The sequence below is a fragment of the Pinus tabuliformis genome, chromosome 6, assembly GCF_031772625.1.
Source record: "Pinus tabuliformis cultivar Carrire ecotype Pingquan chromosome 6, CPIR1, whole genome shotgun sequence".
Classification (NCBI taxonomy): domain Eukaryota; kingdom Viridiplantae; phylum Streptophyta; class Pinopsida; order Pinales; family Pinaceae; genus Pinus; species Pinus tabuliformis.
Window position 1 is genome coordinate 47,989,011 of NC_142292.1, and position 16,318 is coordinate 48,005,328.

The 16,318-nt window shown below is 40.0% G+C and overlaps 1 pseudogene; it reads left to right on the top strand.

Moving 5' to 3' along the window:
• Positions 1-454: 454 nt before the first annotated feature.
• LOC149257142 (CBL-interacting protein kinase 23 pseudogene) lies at positions 455-15,754 on the top strand (annotated as a pseudogene).
• Positions 15,755-16,318: the final 564 nt, after the last annotated feature.

The window sequence follows — 16,318 nt, forward strand, 5'->3', positions numbered from 1 at the left end:
TAAATCAATATGCTAAATATGTAATACAAAAGTCAGAAGCATAGCAATTTGGGTAGCCTGTAATGTAAACCGCTCTACATAATAGGTGGTCGATTCCCTAAATGTCAGTTGAATACCAGAGAGTTGTTGATGGATTGAGGTCGATTTGATTACTCTGTGTTTACTGTCGGTTGTTGGTATAATCATTGTGGACCTGTGGTTGTTATATGCATTGAATGGAGCATATCATGGTACCGGTGAATGAGGGAGGTCGAGAGCGCCTGATGAATTAATGTGTTGTTGTGTATGAAAGTTGATTGTCATGTGGTTGTTTGAACAGAGTGTCTGCAAGCTGAATTTCTTATACCTGAAGGATGATGGATGGGCAAGCAGATGATGACTCACAATATAAAGATGGGGAATACAGAAATCTAATTCTTATTATTGGGATGAAGACAATACTATTCAACGGGTTAACTATCAGATAAAACGGGAAATATCAACCATGAAGTTGATTAAGCATCCAAATGTTGTCCAGCTGTATGAGGTCATGGCCAGTAAGACAAGAATTTACATTATACTTGAGTTTATATCTGGAGGTGAGCTCTTTGACAAAATAGTTAACCATGTAAGGTTGAAGGAAGATGAAGCAAGGAGATACTTCCAGCAGCTTATTAATGCTGTTGATTACTGCCATAGTAAGGGTGTCTACTATAGGGACTTGAAGCCAGAAAATTTGCTTCTGGATACATATGGAAATCTTAAAGTATCAGATTTTGGCCTAAGTGCACTGTCTCAACAAGTCAGGGATGACGGTTTGCTTCACACTACTTGTGGAACACCCAATTATGTTGCTCGTGAGGTCATCAATGATAAAGGTTACGATGGGGCAACTGCAGACTTGTGGTCATGTGGTGTCATCCTATTTGTTTTAATAGCAGGTTACTTGCCTTTTGATGATCCAAACCTTATGACATTGTATAAAAAGATATATAAATCAGATTTTACATGCCCTTCATGGTTTTCTTCTGGTGCAAAGAAATTAATTACAAGGATTTTGGACCCAAACCCTAAGACACGAATTACAGTACCTGAGATTTTAGACAATGAATGGTTCAAGAAAGGTTATAAGCCACCCAAGTTTAATGAAGAAGAAGATGTAAATCTGGATGATGTTGATGCTGTTTTCAATGGTTCAGAAGAACATCTTGTTACAGAAAAAAAGGGAAACAAAACCAGAGGTGATGAATGCATTTGAACTTATCTCCATGTTCCAGGGTCTCAATCTTGGCAATCTCTTTGAAATGGACATGGGTATGGTTAAGCAAGAAACGAGGTTTGCATCTAAACGCCCTGCAAACGAGATAGTATCAAAAATTGAGGAAGCTGCAAAGCCTCTTGGATTCAATGTGCAAAAGAGAAATTACAAGATGAAGATGCAAGGTTCAAAGACTGGAAGAAAGGGTCATTTGAATGTAGCTACAGAGGTATTTGAAGTAGCTTCTTCTCTTTTTATGGTTGAAGTCCGCAAGGCTGGAGGTGATACCTTGGAATTTCATAAGTTTTACAAGAACCTTTCGGCAGGCCTAAAAGTATCTCCAGAAAGCAGAGGAATCCGAGCATGCTGTTTGAGTTTGTTTTTAGGAAAAGCTATTGACATTGAAGCCTGGTAGCTAAACAGGATTATTTGCAAATTGTTGTTCATTTGTTGGAATGAGGAAGATCATTAATAAATGTAGCACAATGTTAGCAGAAAACCAGTGAGGGGGACTGTGTTTTTAAATCACACAGCAGTTTCGTAGCGCGCTACGAAACTGCTGTAGGTGATGATTTTAAAAAAGCACAGAGCAGCTAGTGTAATACTGTGAGCAGGACTTGTGAAAGAGAGACATCTGTCTATGCCACCTACAGTACATTCAAAAACATTGTAGTACTTCATGCCTGGGGTTGTTAAATGATTTGGGAACATGTTGCTACACTTTCGGAGAAGGTTGGGAGACATAGACCATTATAATAGGAGCACACTTTCTGGTCATTAAATGAGCCATCAGCGCTTTCAAGCATCCCAAGTCAGCGTTCATTGCATCCGTAACTCAGCCATATCAGATTAATTGAAGGAGGACAGCTGCCAAAGCATTCAAGAAAGTATCAAGTATACGAGGAGAATGAAATTAGTATTTTAGTTTGATTAGGATTGTGTGTAATTATAGTTCAGCATGTTTGTAATTAATGCATTAGTTAGTAGCATGTAGGAATAGTTAATAGCCACCTTCGAGGCTCCCCTCATGCTGGAGGAGGAAGCTCGAGGTGTTTTAGTTTTGCTTGCCTATATATGGGCCAAGGTTAGATGTAGAAAGGGTTGGATACTTAATAGAAAAACAGTGTTGTTTTGGGCCATTGTAAGACCTTTTTTGACAGTAATAGTAGAACAGAGTTATTCTCTTCTCAAGATTCTCGAAGGATTGTCATGATCAAATGTAGTGATGATGTGTTATACTTTATGTTATTTTATGGTTTTGTTGTATGCAATCACTCAGAATTCATAATTATATGCTCTGACTTCCTGTGTATACAGCAAGCTATGTGTTGGTGGAATATATTTGACATGTAATGCTAAGAGCCTTGATTTCCATGAGGTCACTGTGTTTTCCTTGTTTACTTGATATTATAGACTCCATAGCCCAATGAGAGCTAGTTTGATGTGTTTCCAACCAGTTATGTTTTCATAAGTGAATAAAGAGTTAGCCATCTAGTGTTTGAAGGATTTTATCAAGAGTTGTGAGAGAGCCCTCTCTGATTAGGAAGGCTAATTCCTAATCTAAAGTATGGTCTGAAACAGTTACATGAAGCTTTGCTTGGTTGCAGCCCCTAGTACTGGTTTTGTGATAACAGAATCAATGTCAAAATGCATGGAGTAGATAGGAAAGTTTTGAGGTCTATCCTGGCTACTCACTACATATTTCATTAGTGTCTCTCTATACAGCTTTTTAGGCCATCCAAAGACTAAGATTGTGGCATATGACATTTCAAGTTGCAAAGGTCCTTGGAGTTTAGCTCCCCATGATCTAGACAATAGCATGTCATATTTAGGTGGGATATCAACGACTACTATATCCATGAGAATGGTCTTAGTAGGATACTGTGCTAAGGAAACACACAGGTCTTTAATTAATCCTAAACACTTTACTTGACTTGAATCAAATGAAAATAAGTCCTTGTAAGGTCTAGTGATATCCAAGTTTAACTTTTCCATAACTGATTTAGGCATTAAATTTGTGAAGCCCCTGAATCTAACATTGCATTGTGTAAGATTTTATCATGGATGCTAAGGCTAATATAAAAGGGTGGTATCCCTCCTTCTAGTGGTTTTCCATTAACATTAGGACCGAATATAAGCTCAGGCTGATCATCAAACAAGTTGACAGAATATTCATTCTCAACAAAGTTTAAGGTTTTTCTTATTTGAGACTTATAGGTTTCATTTTTAATCAACTCTGTTAAGGGAACCAAATTTTTTAATTTAGCTACCTTTGCTCCCAAATTGAAAGGAAAAGGGGATTTTTCTATTTGAGTGTTTGGAATTTTGATAGCAGGATTTGGAGTAGGTTGCTCTTCCTTTTCTGCCTTTGAAGTCTTTTTCTGTGGATTTTCTAATATGGTGTTTGGAGCTTTCTCCACTATCTCCTTGTGTTATAGACATTTTTGTGCCTTACAGCCTCGAGCATGAAATGTCCATAATCTAAGGGATCCAAAGTCCCTAAACATGTTGTTCCTACCCCTAGAGGAACAAGGCAAACTAACCACAACAATTCATAGAAGTTCTCCACCTGAAAATACTCAAAAACAAGCCAATTCTGGATCATGTCAACTGCTCCACTAAGCATCTGCGCTGAATGTCAACTGCTCCACTGTCTACCTGCGTTGAATGTCAACTCCAACAAAGGCTACCTGCGCTGAGCGTAATTGGACAAGTGGCAGGCTCATTCCTTAGTGTGTCAATGCCCAGGAAGCTTCCAAAATGACACTTGCATCAAGGAATTCGACTGGTGATGAGTAAGAGGTTCCAAATCTCCAAGTGGAAGAAAGAACCTCCAAGTGGACTCAAGAACTGAGAGAGAAAGAGGACACTAGTCAGATCTCAAGCTGACTCATCCTCTCTCCAAAATAACTATATATAGGTCTCTCCTCCATGAGATCTAAAGGCTGGAATTTTGTTATTGCAAAGAATTGTTGTTGGTTTGTGACTGGAAACATTGGGTGCTTAATGCTTTGAAGGGAGCTGAAGAAGGAATTCCATTCTGCTGGGAAGGAGATGCTGGATTGGAGCCCTATGGGTTGTATCTCTTCCTGAACCTTGTTATCAATCAATAAAGCTATCTTGATTCTTTCCTATATGCTGGTGTATTTTGTATAATTGCATTAGTATATTTGATTTGTTTCTAATCCTGAATCATTTATGAATATGTATATTTGCCTTTGTGTTGTGTTCTTCTCTTGTCGCAAGTAGCTGTTCTCTTGTCACAGGTAGCTGTTCTCTTGTGATCTCGTGGGATTCAAGTAGCTGTTCTCTTGAGCAAGCGAGGAGACAAGTAGCTGTGGACACCCAAAGAGAAGAGGATCTAGATCGAGGGACAACCGGAAGACAACGGTAAGTCTACCGATCTCCCCTCTTTCCCATTTCATAAAGGAAGAAATCATAATAGCTGTATTCGTTTGTTGCTAAGGCGCTGTCACACCTTAGGTGGATAGGATCGTCCTGCATAGGCATTTTTCCCCACAACAAATTGGTGACTCCGCTGGGGAAGAGCTTGTTTATTCATTTTATTTGTGTTTTAGTCATTTGTTTACTTCATAGACTTGACAGCAACTATCGAACTGCATCTTTCCCGATGCAAAGTAGAAAGTTGCTGCTTTGATCCAGTTTGCTGGATTTGTCTATGATCCAAACAATAGATCCACAAATGATTTGATGATCCTTGTGATAGTCTGTTAGTACCCTCTCAAAGCATCCCTCTGTTTATACCTTGCTTGTGTTTCTGATTTGGCCTGAAACAGTTGATTTTTGAGCTTTTTGTGACCCAGAACCCAGGGGAAACGAGAGTTTCTCCTTCAGTGCAGGCACTGTGAAGGCAGTATGCATTTCAACGCAGGTCTCGTGAAGGCTACCTGCGCTGAATGTCAACTCCACAGTGTTAGACTTGCGCTGATCCAGTGTGGCTTTGTGCAACTGGGGTTCTTTGCTGTCTATTGCCCTGTTTTGATCTCTGTTTTTTTGTAGCCTTTAACCAGCATAGGTACCAGTCTGATAACTCCTTTTCTTTGCTTAGATTCCACCTCTTTTTGTACAAAAAGACTGTGAATGTTTTTATGTGTTTGTGGCGTCATTTACAGTTTTCCTTTGCATGAGTAAAGTAGTCATCCTGTAGCCTTTGATTCAAATCTGATTGATAGTGATCTTAGAAGAGAGTTCATTGGCTGTTTTCAGATTGATTATAGATTTACTTTTGCTTATTGGTTTGAATTTGTCTCTTTCAAAGTGTCAAAACAAGTCTTTATTTCGAAAATCACAAAGTGATTGTAATCTCTTCTACCCTTGTTGATTTCGAAGAAAGTGAACTTGTTTGTATTGATCATTTTAAAAGCAAATTCAAAGTTGTGCAAAAAGCTTTCTTTGTAGGCATTTATACTAAGAAAGTGGAAAACAAACACCTGCATTGTGCATTTTGCATTTGATAGTTTTCATGTTGGATTTAGGGAAAGTGCATTAGAGTGTGCTGATTGATCTTTGAGAAAAGATAGTGTTATTCTTTTCCCTTAGTAGCTAGGATTTTCAAAGTTGAAAAGATAATAAAGCTTGCTTATCATCTTAGACTGCATTTAGGAAGTTGTATCATACATCTCGTGGTGAACCTTGAAAGGCAAACTTTAAAAAGATCAACCTAAAATAAACTGAATGAACCTAACAACGCTTTGTAACATAACGCACAACATAGAGGTCTAGGCTAGAGACGTGTTCCAGCGTCGTTAAGCCTAGTGACTGTCGATCTCGTGGAAGGTGGGTGATTCTTCCCGAGGGACGATAACGCTAGTACGGATTGTGCTCCCACGTACCGTCGCGTATATATTGGGAGACCCCTATAGGCATATATCTTTTATCCTTAGGAAGCCGTGTCGGCCGCCCTACTGATCGCAATGCAGTGAACACAGCATTCACGAAGATCGACCGCCTGTACCCTAAAAAGTATTCTGCGGTTTTGCAAAAAGTTTGGCACACCCTCTCCCTAGAACTCCAAAGCAGTTTCTTTTGGCCTTTTTCAGACTCTATAACAGAAAAAGTCCATCCGAGCATTTGTCACTTCGGGCTCGTTAAAACATCGAAGGAGACTAGAGTCATCTTTAGCTTTTTCTCAACTCTTTAAAACTGAAAAAGCAAGTTGTGTCTAAAGCGTCGTTAACAATTTATTTTAAATGGAACAATCACCCTTTAATCCTGCGTTGATCTTTAGGTTGAAAAGATGGAGCACACCAACCAAGGAATTCCTCTTGGTGGAAACCCTAGTCCCTTCTCCTCTTGGGGAGATGTTGGTGCGCCCCACATGGCCACATTGTCGCTTCCAGGACTGACAATTGGCCTACCAGTTTGGCTCTTTTCAACCAGTGTCGTTCAGAACACCACCATTCCTGAACAGTCGAGTCTACAGTTAGATCAGACAAGAGTTGCCTCCCAGCCTTCAACTTCATCTTCCTCCCCTCCTTCCTCTTCGCTTGACGGAACTAGTTGAATTAAAAACCAGGTTCCTAAGGAGAAGAAGGAGAAGAAGAAGAAAGAGAAGAAGAAGAAGGAGCCTAGGGCGACTGGGGGCAAACAAATGTCATCTAACAAAAATCCACACACAGCACTCGTAAGGCCTAAATCGCCATGCGTCATATGCAAGGGAGACCACTTCCATAGAGATTTTCCCTGTATCCCCCGGATACTAAGAGACTGGTCCCCCCGTTTGCACAATTCGGTAGCATCGACCTCTGATAACCATGCCGATTGCTCACCGTCAACTAGTGGGAGTGAAGCCCCAGGACAAAGCGGGAAAGCTAAATTTCCCTGCAGACTGTGTGAAGGTGATCACGCCATCCACCGTTGTCCCTTCTTAGACGAGGCAAAAAGAGTTCTGGAAGATCGCCTGATTTTACGAGCGCATCTCCCTCCTGGATATCAAAGACTCCTGCCAAGTCCCTCACTAGTTGAAAACCCGGCTAACCCGCGCAGGTGGTCAGCCGAAGCACATGTCATTGAAGATGAACCGTCTGGATCCATGCCTGACGAAAGTCAAAAGGTTGATACGGCAGTTGACCCGGTTTTGCCTTCAGAGGCTCCATCTTCGAATGACACCATCACAGAGGAGAATAAAGATGATACCGTCCAGATTCTCTTCATCAGCACTGACTCTGATGATCAAGGGGGCAATGCCACCATTCCTTTATCGCAGGAAGGAAGTTCATCGGAGCGATATCCGACCGTCTATTCGGTCCCACCACCAAGCAACCTGGTTGTGTCCTTTGATTGGAACCAACTAGGCAGACCCCGGTTGCCAGCCAGTATACCACTCAGGATTATTTGTCAAATATACAGAATGGTAGTGGCTGGCACTATCATTGATGAGGGGGCATCTGTGAGTATCCTTTCCTCTATTGCTTGGAAAGCGCTTGGTTCGCCAACGCTTTTACCTGAGATGAGAAGTCTATCAGGTTTTGATAAAGGAACCAGTCGACCTTTAGGGATCCTCCCCAATGTGCCTATAACATTGAAAGGGAAGACCGTTCAAATGAACGTGATGGTCGTTCAAGGACCCTTGGATTATAACCTACTCCTTGGACGAGACTATATATATTGCATGGGAGCTGTAGTCTCCTCACTCTTTAGAGTAATGTGTTTTCTGCATGAAGGAAGAATGGTCAAGCTCGTGGACCAACTGTCGTTTCCTGGATCACACATCGCAAATAGTCATGTACCATCCCTAAATGGTATATTCATGCAAGAAGTGTCTCAACCCACGGTCCATCCTCCTGATGAGCGTGAGTAATCCAGGAGGATATGACTGGAACCCAGGGGGCATGCGTCCTGGCCTGCTTCGGCAGGAAAACTTTGGGTATAGGGTAGGTTTCCGCGGGAGAATATGACTAGTCCGTACCCCGTTCGTGGATGGAAGAGGGGTTGTTCTAGAATAGGATTCTTTTGTCAAAGTTACGTGTTTGGCACCAGAGTCATTCACCCTTGTCTATTTCGGTAGACATTGCCGAGGAAGTGTTTTGTTTGAAAGATTAACGAGACAATCTTTGGGTAACCTGAAAGAGGTAAGCCTCTCCCGGTGAAACGAAAGTTTCGATGGAAGAAAAGTAGAGCTAACCTTGAAACTCTGTTTTATACCCAGGGGCATGCAAACCTTTTGGAGTGCAAGCAAGGGGCGACTATTTATTTTTTAAATTTTTAGGTCCTCCCTTTAAACCTATAGGTCTAACCCTTTAAACTCGTAGGATTAGCCGTTTCCAAACTTGCATAAAGAAAGGATGGGGAGCAAAGTTTAGTGAGATGAAGCTCCATAAAAAATAGAATCTTGATGAGACACTCTTATCAAATGACTGGGTTATCGAGCAATTTTAGCATAAAGTTCATGCTCGTTAAAAAATAAACGCAAGATCCGAGCAGTTTTAACGCGGTCTTCATGCTCGTTAAAAAATAAATATAAGTAGTGAGCAATGTTTCCTCCAGTATTTAAGCTCATTTTTAACTAAAAAATGAACCTACCCCGGTAAATAACCATTGTGAATGTAATATCATCAGCCGTTAAAGCCTTGGTCGTGTTTGCACCTGCCACCTCCACTTTTCATTTGGCCGATCGTTCACCTCCATATGATTGTTTACCCATTTTGAGGAACAACTGCGAAGAGTGATTTCACCTAGCCATCCTTGTGACGCTGCCGTGATTGGAAAATTCCAACCTGTACTTGGAATCTGCTGCTATCCATGTTTATCACTCGTTCCTCAAAAGACGAGTCTTCTTTAAGCTCTTTTCAATTGACTCGTAAAATATGAAAAGATTGCCGAGTTTTGGCCTTCCAGCTCGTTAAAGGACAGGAAGAGCCATCCCTCCTCTAGATTTTAATCTTTTTGGACCTGAGGGATTATTGCACAAAAAGATCGAGCGCTTGTTTTGTTCGGCTCGTTAAAGATATCGAAAACTCATCCCTTCTGTATTGTTTTATACTTTTTCGGACTCAAGGGATTAGATGACGAAAAAGGAATTTTGGAGTTAACTTTATGTACCTTTTCAGACTCTCTAAAAATGAAAAGGACCGAGTTATCCTTGTTGTTAGACTCGTTAAAATTATAAATAGCGACAAACTTGTCTTTAGACGAGAACGAGTTTCACTATCGCTAAGCTCGTTAAAACATAGCGATGGGCTTGCCCGAAGGGCAGGTTATAGAACAAGCATATGTTGTCCTCCTCAAGCTTGACAAAAATAAAGAGGTACTGGTCAGCAATGACTGGGGAAAAAAATGGGAGAAAATCAAGAAAACTTTGATGGTAGCAGGTCGCTCTTGAACATGACACTTTTCCTCCGTACCACAATCGGGTTGGGTTGTTTCATTCACCGGTCACATCACCATGGTCTCACCATACCATCCATATTTGGGGTAATGCTACCAATCCATCACATCAGTGTCGCCATATGTTCAAGAGAAGTCGTTCAGAAAGAGTCAACCGGGTCCCATCCACTGCCATACATTATACTTCATCCATTCATGACCGCCACCCTGAATCATATGTCACAGATCGTTTTCACCTCCATTAAAATCATTAGCTCCGTTCCGTGTCACTGATGTGGGATTCATTAAGGCCCTCCTGTGACGGATCGCTTCTTGTCGACATCAGCTCATTATCCAAGAAGTTGATCTAGGAACAACCCCTTCAGTACTTTGAAGCTTGCATGCCTCAATGGCAAGTTTCTCACTTCCGGCGACAGGTATACATCAATGACCTTCGACCAGAAGATTTTGCGTGGTGTTCGACGCCAAGTCCTTTATTCACGCCATGTGAATTGTACTGCAGTACCTTGAGGGTCATTATCATTATCGGTGATTCCTCTCGCGCTTGTTAACAGTTTACATCATTGACTGGTAATCAAGCGATATCTTTCCATGTTCGACTTCAACGCAATTCTCACATGGATCGACTTGTACTTAGAGTGAAGATCGAACGAGTTTGAAGACCCCAGATATAGTTTCATCCATCCGGGCTGCGATATATATTCAGGAAAAATAAAGACATTTGACATGTACATCGTTGCAGCAGATGATCATCCTACTCAAAGGATGATAATTTCGCCAAAATTATCAGTCTACCATCAGACGATCGTCTGTTCTATGTACAAAAATGAATTTATAAAGCTGAGCATGGGAATGCCCGCCTCAGCTAGATCATGAAAGCAGTATGAATCATAATGTATTGTATTGTAGTTTATTACAGGTCTCCTCCCAGCAGATGGATGAACTTCGGACCCTCCTGGATAAAGCATTTCACCCGATAAACGGCCTCATACTTTAGGGGGCAACTGTTATAGACATTTTTGTGCCTTACAGCCTCGAGCATGAAATGTCCATAATCTAAGGGATCCAAAGTCCCTAAACATGTTGTTCCTACCCCTAGAGGAACAAGGCAAACTAACCACAGCAATTCACAGAAGTTCTCCACCTGAAAACACTCAAAAACAAGCCAATTCTGGATCATGTCAACTGCTCCACTAAGCATCTGCACTGAATTTCAACTGCTCCACTGTCTACCTGCGTTGAATGTCAACTCCAACAAAGGCTACCTGCGCTAAGCATAATTGGACAAGTGGCAGGCTCATTCCTCAGTGTGTCAATGCCCAGGAAGCTTCCAAAATGACACTTGCATCAAGGAATTCGACTGGTGATGAGTAAGAGGTTCCAAATCTCCAAGTGGAAGCAAGAACCTCCAAGTGGACTCAAGAACTGAGAGAGAAAGAGGACACTAGTCAGATCTCAAGCTGACTCATCCTCTCTCCAAAATAACTATATATAGGTCTCTCCTCCATGAGATCTAAAGGCTGGAATTTTGTTATTGCAAAGAATTGCTGTTGGTTTGTGACTGGAAACATTGGGTGCTTAATGCTTTGAAGGGAGCTGAAGAAGGAATTCCATTCTGCTGGGAAGGAGATGCTGGATTGGAGCCCTATGGGTTGTATCTCTTCCTGAACCTTGTTATCAATCAATAAAGCTATCTTGATTCTTTCCTATATGCTGGTGTATTTTGTATAATTGCATTAGTATATTTGATTTGTTTCTAATCCTGAATCATTTATGAATATGTATATTTGCCTTTGTGTTGTGTTCTTCTCTTGTCGCAAGTAGCTGTTCTCTTGTCACAGGTAGCTGTTCTCTTGAGCAAGCGAGGAGACAAGTAGCTGTGGACACCCAAAGAGAAGTGGATCTAGATCGAGGGACAACTGGAAGACAACGGTAAGTCTACCGATCTCTCCTCTTTCCCATTTCATAAAGGAAGAAATCATAATAGCTGTATTCGTTTGTTGCTAAGGCGCTGTCACACCTTAGGTGGATAGGATCGTCCTGCATAGGCATTTTTCCCCACAACACCTTGGAGGGGATTGAAGTGGATGGTTGATCATTAGGGGGTTCATCATGGGTTATATCTACAATGGTGGGACCAGAAGGGTTCTGATTTGGTCTAGGGAGGATTGGGAGAGTCTTAGTATCTGGAGCTGTTTTGATTTTCTTAGGTTGATTTGGTATTGTTTTCTTGGTTTGGTCAAGAGTAACAGAATTTGTTTTACTCCTTAAATTGTATTGTTTATTTACTTAAAAAATAGCAGAATCATACCCTTGTTTATAATCAAATGATTCTTCGGATTGGGTCTACAATTGCTGCAGCATATGCAATTCCTGCTCATCTTGGGTCAAGAAGACAGTTTCCTCATCATCTAATCCCATTAAGTTAATTTGTGTGTCTTGTTCAGGGTCTTCTGAATGGGATGTTTCAGCATAGTTTTCTTGAAAAGGAGGCCTAATATTCTGATCAGGTCCATTCTTTCTAGTATTTTGATTTTGATTCTTTCTAAAGTTTGGATTTCTCACTAGAGGTGCCTGTTGATTATCCCAGTGAGGCTTCCTCTCAATGTTCTCTACCCAATCCATAAATTTTTCCATACCCTTGGTTAGAACATCTATTTTAAGGTCAGAGGGTGAGGCTTCATCTTTAGCAGATCCTATCATCTCATTCCTAACCCTAGCTCTTTTTGCTAGCAAGTTAGCTTCGACATTGACTGCTACATTCTGCATGTCTTCTAAAGTTGGGGGATTTCTCTCTCTAAGTTGAAATGCCATATCAATATCAAACCCATCAGGAAAATTTATCAGAGCTACATTAGGTGGGGGTCTAAGAATGACTGGTATTGCATTGTATATATTGTTAAATCTGGTACAGTGATCCTGGACTATTTCATTTGGTCCTCTTCTAATGTTTTCGTATTATGAAAAGATTTGCAAAGGGTTCTTTTTATTTTCCCATCTATTTTAAAATTGTTGATAAATATATCTAAACTATCTATGCTATTAGCAGGTAAATCTCTAAACCATTTCCTAACATCACCAACTAGAGTCTAAGCAAAAAGTCTCATTTGAACATCTCCAATATCAATTTCACGTAATTCAAAGTAATCTGTCATTTTGTTTACATGATATTGTGTTGTATAAGGTCCTATGCCATCAAATTGGACAATTTTGTTTTGGTAATATTGTGGCATGGAATTGAGTGGGGTAGGTAACACAAGAGGAGCATATCTATTTTCCATGGCTCTAAGTTGGGCAGGGCTAAGAAGTGGGGTAGGGGTACTAGGAGATGATACAATAGTTGATGGAGAACTGGGAGTAATAGGTGATTGATGTGTAATGATAGTTTGGTCGAGAAGTGAAGGTATAAATGTTGGTGAGGAATGAACTTCAGAGGTGAAAGGGAATAATGGTGAACTAAGGGTAGTTGAAACTGGTTCAGAAAGCTCAGAGATCTTAGCAATAGTAAGGGATGACTGAGGGAAATTTTGAATATACTCATCAATTGACTGGTTTTCCTTTTGGACTTCAAGATCTACAATAAACTCTGGATCTAGAACTATGTCATCAAGTGCACTTTCAGACCTAGTTCTAAATAGGGAAAGGTCAAATGACTCATCAAAGGGGAGGTCTTCTAAAAACAACCACTCATCAGAGCATGAAACTACTTTGATTGAAGGTGTTGGACTTACTGAGCTTTCTTATCTTTTGGATCTTCTCAAAATCAAGTTGGGATTATCCACTATTATGGAGGGTTTGGATCTGGATTGGCCCTTGTATAGTGAGTTCTCCTTGAAGCCAAAGTTTCAAACTTTTCTAGTTACTTTCTTTTTGTGAAATTTTGTAAATAACTTCTAATAAACCCTTCAAGAGGCTTGAAATAAAGATTTGAAATTTTCTCAAAGGTTTATCAAGATTGAGGATTTGAGTCCCAAGTATGGTTGCCACTATGTTATCACTCCGAAGTTTTTCCTAGAAGTTATCAAAGAAGGAATCATCTGAGGTAACCAAAAACCAATATTTTAGGCTTAGGTTCTAGCCAACCTAAGTCCAGAGAGGGCTCTCTCTTTATGATTTAGCTTTGTTTTTATTAGATTTTAGGCTAGTTCTTAGTGTTCATGGGGGTTTTGATTTTTGATTAAAGGTTGGGTGGTGGAATTCTTGGAGAAGATGGATAGAGCTAGGTCTTCAAGCCATTGAGCTATGGAGTCAATAAATGGATAGCATAACTGAGCCAAATCATTAAAGGGAATGTTCACAAGGCAAGCTAGCAAAGAAAAAGGAAAATCTTCATGTCTAATGGATGAAATGATTTTAACCACGGTGAAAGGCCAGCTAAGAATCCTTGGACCAGGATTAGAATGAAGAAAAGAGGGTGATCATGAACAAAGGACAATTAAGAATCCTTTGTTATAGACCAGGGGGAAACTAGGGAAGCTAAGGAGCAATTAAGAATTCCGTAACTAATATAGTTGAGCAAAAAATAATGTAAAACAATCAAGACAAAGTGCATTCAAGAAATTTCTGAAATATCATTCCAAGTATACATTTACATTTTAGACAAACAAGATTATGAAGAAACATAAGAGAAACAATAGTAAACATGAGAGAATACTTATTTGTATTTCGCTTTACACAAGAATCCTGTAAAATATCTGATCTTTATTCCTTGTTCCAACAAGCCAATGCAGTCATTTATACAATAGAATTTTGATTTGAGAGAAAAATCCTATAGAAATGTCTTGGAATCCACACTACATACTTCAAAATATGAAGTATTTATACAAAAAATAATTACAAAATATCTCATAACAATTTGAGATTTAATCTAGGGAATAAAATATCTTCATGCATGAAGATAGAGACAGATGTGAAACTGCTTCTTGTTGTCCCTTTTATTATGGTGTTGTTGGTTGTTTCTATTGAGTTTTGAGCCCTTTAAGCTGGTTGGTAGTTGTGGTATTTTCTGCACTGGAATCTTCTTTACTTTGATCTTTCACTGATGCTCTTTAACTCTGTTACGCTTTGACTCTATTTATCTGTCTTTTACCTGTTTCACCTGGCTGCCTTCAGATTTACTTGGTAACTTTCTGATGTAAAACTTTTCATAGTAAATCTATCATTTTTTCCCACCATTCTGCCTCAGGCAATCCCACCTTTAACATTCTCTTGTAAATTTCGTCTACCTTTGTGTACTTTGCAAAATTAGGCTTTGTTAGAAACAAATGCTTCACCTCATGTTCTAAGAAAAAGAGGTTCTCTAATGTATCATATAGTACTATCCTAGTTGGCAAAGCTTTAATGCCTAAAGAGATGGCTTGTTCCTTGGCCAATTTCCTAAGTCTGTCACTATAGTCCAATTGGGTCATGAGTTTATCATTGATGACCATAGCACTGGGAGGGCCTTTGTCCATAAAAATTTGAAATTTGGCCATAAACTTGTCAATGGCCACTTGCATGTTGTGGCACTTTTCTTCTAAGTTGAGCATAAGGTTTCTTTTGGAAAGAACCTTTTTAATCTCTAGGATGGCTTTAGTACTATCCTCTACACCATGATCATGGAGCTCATATCTGTTCTTATTGTTTAGGAGGTGGATGAGTCGATTTGCATCCCTAGGCTAGTCTCCTAATTCTTCCCTTACTTTCTGGATAGCCTTAGTGGCTACCTTCACCAATTCAATTTGCTCAAATATAACTTGAATTGATGGCCAAATATCATTGACATAGTTAATGATATTGGCCCAGAGCATATCTTTACTCTATCTTAGTGGCTTCTGCAGTGTCAAATATTTCTCTAGGACTTTAATTTTCTCACCCATCCTTAGGCCTTTCTGCATTTCTTCTCTTTGTTGAATTTGGGCAAGTTTACAGTCAGTTTCTAAACTTGCCACTTTCTCCTTTAATCTTTTGAGCTTTGTGGCTTGGATGGACATCTCCTCCATGGATTTCACCAGTTTCGCTATTTTTTCAGTTGAAGTACTTGCTACTGTAGTGGATTCAGTTGTAATTGGCAGTTCTGTGGCAGGTGGAGCTGCGGGTGCCAATGATGCTGCCAATGTGGAAGGAACTGTTGTTGTCACTGTAGGGATGGAAGTTGTGGAAGTTGTGGCTAGGTCAATTTGCTTGGACTAAATCAAAATTTCCAACTCCTTCTCTGTTTCTTTCAGTTTATCATTTAGCTTTAGGACTAGGTCCATAAGCTCTTCATGTCCTTTTTGTGCTTCTAGGACTTCCATTGTTTGAGGGCGATGCAGCTGAGGAATTTTGAGCTGCTTCTTCAAGGCAACAATGTCATCATTCTTCTTTTTAATTAGCTGCTCTGTTGCTAACACATCCTTGGGATCATGTCCCAATCCTTTCACTAAGTCCTCTAAGGACTTGATTCTTGTATCCTTGGCCTATGAAGAGGCCTTATCCAACTAAAATTGAGTTGACATATTACTTAAAGAGTTCTACAGTTGGTGGGCTGCTATGGCTTTCCTTGTCAATGTAGAATAAATCATCTCACCTGTTTGTTTATGCAACTCAATCTGGTCAGTGGGATTAATATCCCTTGCCAGTACTTCAAAATCCACTTTTTTGAAATCTGTTGTTGTCCTTGGCTACATAGTGTTCAACTTGATGAAGGTCATTTGCATCTTCCCCTCTTTGAAATCATAGGCTGACATGAGCCTTGTTTGATTGGTAGGGGTCATT